Here is a 7,324-nt window from a genome sequence, read left to right on the forward strand (position 1 = left end):
TTACGCCTGCCTAACTTTGTTTATTTGTTTCTTTCTTGTTTCAGATTGGTGTGTCAGCTCCGCGATCCAGAGCGCGCCGACCGGTCACTGCGATAGTTAGTCGCGGTGTTGGGTCTAGCGCTCCTCGGAGTTCCCCTCCTCTCCCCTCGCTCCTAAGCGTTTTAGGGGTTCTCGCGCTCCCGTTTTCCCAGCACCACTACAGTGCGGTGGTAACGCTCCCGGCTGCCACGCGGCTGACCGGGGTTCGCGTCCCGCTTCCTTCTGTTTTGGTTTCACTTTGTCTATTTTTCATTTAGTTGCGTCAGCAGCTCCGTCGGAGTTTCCGATCGGGTTTTTTGTGTTCTGTTTTTCGTTTGCTGTTTATCTTTCTGTTGTCCTTTATAATTAAATAAAATATTATTATTTTTATTTACTTCTGCATTTGCGTCCTTTCTTCCCACGTGACAGAAAGGTGCGACCAACCATGGACGCAGCAGAAACGCCACCCCCTATCGACGTATTACGCCACCAGGGTGTGGCGTTAGGCAGGCACGAGGTGGCCATTAGTCAATTGGCGCAGCAGGTAGCTGCGCTTAGCCAGCAGTCTCCAGCTTTAGGAGCCGGCCCACACCCCCCACCCCATTCGGGAGGATGTGGAAGCCGCGACACCCCCATTCCTCCTCCTGAAAGATATTCGGGAGAGGCCAAGAGGTGCCGTGGCTTCCTCCTCCAGTGCGCGCTAGCCTTCGAGTTGCAGCCCTCCCGCTACCCCCCTTCAGGTTTGTGTCGATTCAGGTGCGGTGGAGAATTTCATTGACAGCGATCTGGTACACAGGCTGGGGATTGAGGTCCAACCGCTAGCATCACCAGTGTCGGTCCATGCGGTGGATGGCCGACCTGTAGCGGGCAGCCCGATAACCCAACAGACAAGACCTCTCACGTTGCGTCTGCAAAACCACGAGGAACGGATTACCTTTCTTGTAACTCACGTTCCTCACCTCCAGGTGGTTTTGGGGTATTCGTGGCTGCAAAGACACAATCCTCAGATCGACTGGGCCACCGGATCAATCTTCATCTGGGGAACGCGGTGTCGCGACTCGTGTTTGCTGCAAGGTGGCACGGGTTCTGCTCCGACGGAACCGAAGATGGAGGTGCCGGATTTGGCAGCTGTTCCCCCTGTGTACCATGACTTACGGGAGGTTTTTAGCAAGTCCCGGGCGCAGGACTTGCCCCCCCACAGACCGTTCGATTGCGCCATCAATCTTTTGTCCGGCACTACTCCTCCTAGGGGGCGCCTTTTTTCGCTCTCCGGTCCAGAGAAGGTGGCTATGGAGGAGTATGTGCGTGAGGCACTTAAACAGGGGTTCATCCGTCCTTCCTCCTCCCCAGCTGGGGCAGGGTTCTTTTTTGTGAACAAGAAGGACGGCACCCTGCGCCCCTGTATCGATTATCGCGGTCTGAACGCCGTTACGATCAAGGATCGGTACCCGCTGCCGCTGATGGCCACGGCTTTCGAAGCCCTTCAGCGAGCTTCTGTTTTTTCCAAGCTCGATCTTCGCAGCGCGTACAATTTGATCCGGATCAGGCAGGGGGATGAGTGGAAGACTGCGTTCATTACGCCCACTGGCCACTATGAATACCTGGTGATGCCATTTGGGTTAATGAATGCCCCCGCAGTCTTCCAGAGATTTATCAATGAGGTCTTGCGGGAGACTCTTGGTAAATTCGTCTATGTTTACTTAGACGATATTCTTATCTTTAGTCGGTCCATCGACGAGCATATAGGGCATGTCCGACGAGTTCTCCAGCTTTTGCTCGACAACCATTTGTTTGTCAAGCTGGAGAAGTCAGTCTTTCACTCCCCCACGGTTTCGTTCCTGGGGTTTGTAGTGGCCGAGGGCACCCTGCGCATGGACTCGGCTAAGGTATCAGCTGTGGAGAAGTGGCCAACTCCAAGTTCTTTACGCCAACTGCAAAGGTTTTTGGGCTTTGCAAACTTTTTTCGGCGTTTCATTAAGAACTTTAGCTCAGTCGCCTCTCCGTTAACGGACCTTACAGGAAAAGGTCCGTTCCGATGGACGGTGCAGGCCCAACAAGCTTTTGACGAGCTAAAAACACTCTTGACAACTGCTCCCGTTTTACAGTTGCCCGACCCAGAGGAACCCTTCGTTGTCGAAGTGGATGCCTCCGAGGTCGGAGCTGGGGCAGTTTTGTCCCAAAGAGTGGGGCCAGGGAAGAAGCTGCATCCATGTGCCTTCTTCTCGCACCGCCTGACTCCAGCCGAGCGGAACTACCCGGTTGGAGACAGGGAACTCTTGGCCATTAAGTTGGCGTTAGAGGAGTGGCGACACTGGCTCGAGGGGGCCAATCATCCTTTTCTTGTCTGGACGGATCACAAAAATCTGTCATTCATCCAGCAAGTCAAGAGGATGAACTCCCGTCAGGCCCGGTGGTCCTTATTTTTTGGAAGGTTCAATTTTACACTGTCTTATAGACCGGGGTCCAAAAACGTCAAACCGGACGCTCTGTCTAGACAGTGGGAACCGACCAGGCCGGAGACCGGACCTGATCCCGTGATCCCCTCGACCCTGATAGCGGCCCCAGTCACATGGGGCATATCGAAGGTCATTCGGGATGCCTACCGGGCTGAACCCGACCCCGGTGGGGGACCTCCTGACAGACTGTACGTACCTTCATCCGTACGGCGTCAGGTTTTTGAATGGGCCCATGCTTCCCCATTTTCGGCGCACCCAGGTGTGACTAAGTCCCTGGTCTTGCTGCGCCGAAGATTTTGGTGGCCGGGGATGGAGAACCAGGTACGTGACTTTGTCCGTGCTTGCTCTGTGTGTGCTCTGAACAAGACACCCAGAGAGCGCCCGAGGGGCCTCCTTCATCCGTTGCCAATACCTGCTAGACCGTGGTCCCACATTTCTCTGGACTTTGTGACAGGCTTGCCAAAATCCAGAGGGTTCACGGCGGTATTGGTAATTGTCGACCGGTTTACCAAATCTTGCCTTTTTATCCCACTGCCCAAGCTACCATCCGCCATGGGTACTGCGCAAATCATCCTGAATCATGTGGTGAGAGCACATGGGGTCCCATCAGACATTGTGTCTGATCGGGGTCCACAGTTTGTAAGCCAGTGCTGGCGGGCCTTTTGCCAACTTATTGGCGCCACGGCCAGCTTATCCTCCGGCTACCACCCGGAGTCGAATGGGCAGTCGGAGAGGCTGATCCAGGATCTGAGCAAGATGCTCAGGTGCCTGACGGCAGGGAATCCGACCACGTGGTCGGATAAGTTGATATGGGCAGAGTTTGCTCACAACACCCTGCATCATTCGGCGATTGGAATGTCACCGTTTGAGGCTCAGTTCGGGTACCCTCCGCCGCTCTTTCCTGAGCAGGAGCAGCAGGTAGCGGTCCCGTCTGTACAGCTTCATGTCCGCCGCTGCCGCGCCGCCTGGCGCAAAGCTAGGCAGGCACTTGTGGCCACCCAGCGCTCTGTGAAGCGCAAAGCTGACCGCAGGCGGCAGCCGGCTCTTACCTTCCGGCCAGGCCAACGAGTACTTGTGTCAACGAGGGATCTCCCCGTTCGAGGTGCCCCACATAAGTTGGCACCCAAGTACATTGGTCTGTTCAAGGTGGTAAAGCGGATTAATCCGGTGACGTATAGGTTGGAGCTTCCTCCCCGTATGAAAGTGCATCCAACCTTTCATGTCTCCCATCTCCGACCATTTATGTGCGGGGGAGTTTTACCCCCTCCCCAACCTCCCGCCCCTCGTATCATCCAGGGTGCACCTGCCTTCACCGTCCGCCGGTTGCTTGACAGCAGGAAGGTTCAGGGTAGCACCCAATACTTGGTGGATTGGGAAGGTTACGGCCCTGAGGAACGTTCATGGGTACCGGCTCGCCAGATCCTGGACCCTGAACTGATCCGCGAGTTCCGGCGCAACCGAGCTGCGGGTCTTGGGACCTCAGGAGCTGTCCCTAGAGGAGGGGGTTCTATAACGAGGTCTGTGGTAGCTGGTGAACGTGCCCCGGGTTCCCAGCGAAGCAGACATTACAGAGCTCAGAAAACAAAGGCCTCTTATACCAGGCCTCCTAATTAGTGCTGATCACCCGCAGCTGTGGGGCTGACTATTTAAGCCAGCTCCACACAGCAGCGGGTGTCGCACCTTCGTTTGTTTTCCGGTCCGTTGTAGCAGCTCGTCCACACGTTCGTAGTCTTAGCTGGTAGCCCTGGTGGCGTATGCCATTCGGGTATGTAAAACCGCAAGGTTTGAGGTAATCGGCATGTTCTTTTGTCTCTTAGATACAGTGTGGTGCGACGCCGCGCAGTCCTTGAACTGCAGTTCATTTTTGCGCTAGCATTTAGCGTTAGCGGTTTCACTCAGCGCTGTGTTAAAGCGCTGAAGGTATTCTGGCACCAGTGCCTTTAGTTATTCTGAACATTGGATTCTCCAACCGCTGGGTGGCGACTCCGCTGAGCAAGCGGTTGTCGTGCCAAAGACCCCGGTTCGAATCCGCAGTTTACGCCTGCCTAACTTTGTTTATTTGTTTCTTTCTTGTTTCAGATTGGTGTGTCAGCTCCGCGATCCAGAGCGCGCCGACCGGTCACTGCGATAGTTAGTCGCGGTGTTGGGTCTAGCGCTCCTCGGAGTTCCCCTCCTCTCCCCTCGCTCCTAAGCGTTTTAGGGGTTCTCGCGCTCGCGTTTTCCCAGCACCACTACAGTGCGGTGGTAACGCTCCCGGCTGCCACGCGGCTGACCGGGGTTCGCGTCCCGCTTCCTTCTGTTTTGGTTTCACTTTGTCTATTTTTCATTTAGTTGCGTCAGCAGCTCCGTCGGAGTTTCCGATCGGGTTTTTTGTGTTCTGTTTTTCGTTTGCTGTTTATCTTTCTGTTGTCCTTTATAATTAAATAAAATATTATTATTTTTATTTACTTCTGCATTTGCGTCCTTTCTTCCCACGTGACACCATTGACTTCCATTCATTTTTGTTTGAATGGTTGTTGAATGGTTATTTCTGTAACATTTATGTAACCTATAAGAGCCCCATTCATTTTTTGAAAGTTTGAGATATCGACGCCGTTCCAACTCTAAATCGTAAAGCCCACTGATGTAACCCCGACTCAGATACAGCATGGGGATTCGAACACACGCCCACCTGCCACGCCCGGTTTTCAGCCCCATTCACTTCCATTCATTTTTTGAAAGTTCGAGATATCAACGCTGTTCCAACTCTAAATCGTAAAGCCCACTGATGTAACCCCGACTTGGGTGCAGCATGGGGATTCGAACCCACGCCCAAATGCCACGCCCGTTTTTCAGCTCCATTCACTTCCATTCATCTTTTGAAAGTTCGAGATATTAATGCCGTTCCAACTCTAAATCGTAAAGCCCACTGATGTAACCCCGACTCACATACAGCATGGGGATTCGAACCCACGCCCACCTGCCACGCCCGTTTTTCAGCCCCATTCACTTCCATTCATTTTTTGAAAGTTTGAGATATCAACGTCGTTCCAACTCTAAATTGTAAAGCCCACTGATGTAACCCCAACTTGGGTACAGCATGGGGATTCGAACCAGCACCCACCTGCCACGCCCGTTTTTTTCTTTTATTCACTTCCATTCATTTTTTGAAAGTTTGAGATATCAACGCCGTTCCAACTCTAAATCGTAAAGCCCACTGATGGAATCCCGACTCACATACAGCATGGGGATTCGAACACACACCCACCTGCCACGCCCAGTTTTTGGTCCAATTCACTTCCATTCATTTTTTAAAAGTTCGAGATATTAACGCCGTTCCAACTCTAAATCGTAAAGCCCACTGATGTAACCCCGAATCACATACAGCATGGAGATTCGAACCCATGCCCACCTGCCACGCCTGTTTTTCAGCTCCATTTACTTCCATTCATTTTTTAAAAGTTTGAGATATCAACACCGTTCCAACTCTAAATCGTAAAGCCCACTGAATGCACTGCACCGCAATCACACTCGCATTTTCTGCAGGAAATGCACTCTCTAGTTGCATTATGCTTCCTCTTTACTGATGCTGACCCCCGCCCCTGATTGAGGAGAGCCTCCTCCGACACGTGTGTAGTAGCCGATTGCATCTTCGGATCAGCTTTGTGTTCGGAGAGCAACACACTGATCAACATGTTATTCCTCGACTCTGTGCAGGTTCCATCAATCAGCCAGCAGAGGTCATAATTGCATCAGTTATGAGGTCCGTATTCGGCTCCCCTTCCTGTATGAACAACAGCCAATCGTTTTTCATGTAGCCGCCCAGCCCGGCCGGATGGCAGAGCTGAGATTCAATATGATGTATTCGAAATCCCAGCTCTGGTGTGCTAGCGTATTTTACTGCTGCACAACCTGAGCGGCCAATTACTGACTCTAACGTAAATTTCAGACATCTACAATGAAATTGTAAATAGTCATAAAGTACATTAAAGATATCTTACCTTTTAGATATTTTAAATATATTTTAGACATCTAAAACACATTAAATTGTTGATATCTTGAATGCAAGTAATGACTAGGCAAAACTAAGATAGGATTATTCAGAAATGTATTTTTGACTAATCAAAAGTCTTTTTAAGAGCCGCTCAGGTGGTGCAGCGGTAAAAACACATGCTGGAACCAGAGCTGGGATCTCAAATACATCTTAGCTCTGCCTGCCGGCTAGGCTGAGCAGCCACATGAACAACGATTGGCCTGTTGCTTAGATAGGGGTGGGATTAAACCGGATGGGGTCTCTCTCTCATAACTAATGAAATTACGACCTCTGCTGGTTGATTAATGGCAACTGCACAGAGACGGGAAAAGAGTGTCGTCAGGGTGTGTCTCTCCGTACACAGTGCTGAGCTGCACTGCACTCGTCAAAGTGTAGGTGATAAGATGCATACGGCATGTTGCCTACGTGCCTGAGGGGGCATGGGTTAGCTTCGTTCTCCTCAGTCAGAGCGGGGATCAGCATTGGTGGAGAGGAAACATGACGCCATCGGGCAATTGGATGCGCTAAAAAGGAAGAAAAGGGGGGAGAAAATGCATGAAATAATAATAATAATGAAAAAAAAGGTCTTTTTAAGAGATCTACAAATAAATGACAGATATATTAAACATAGTTTAGCTAGACAGCTTTTGTATTTATGCCATCCTGAATGATCATTCTGACTAGTCAAAGTGTAGCAGATGTATGTAGCATAATTTACATTTACTTTTTCTGCATTTAGCAGTTTACAGAAGTGCTTCTACAGTTTGGTTGTAGTTTGACCATATTATTTTCATGGCATGTTTATTAAAGTAAGCAGTCGTCTGAATGTGAAGTCAGG

Source organism: Trichomycterus rosablanca, chromosome 9 (genome assembly GCF_030014385.1).
Source record: "Trichomycterus rosablanca isolate fTriRos1 chromosome 9, fTriRos1.hap1, whole genome shotgun sequence".
NCBI lineage: Eukaryota > Metazoa > Chordata > Actinopteri > Siluriformes > Trichomycteridae > Trichomycterus > Trichomycterus rosablanca.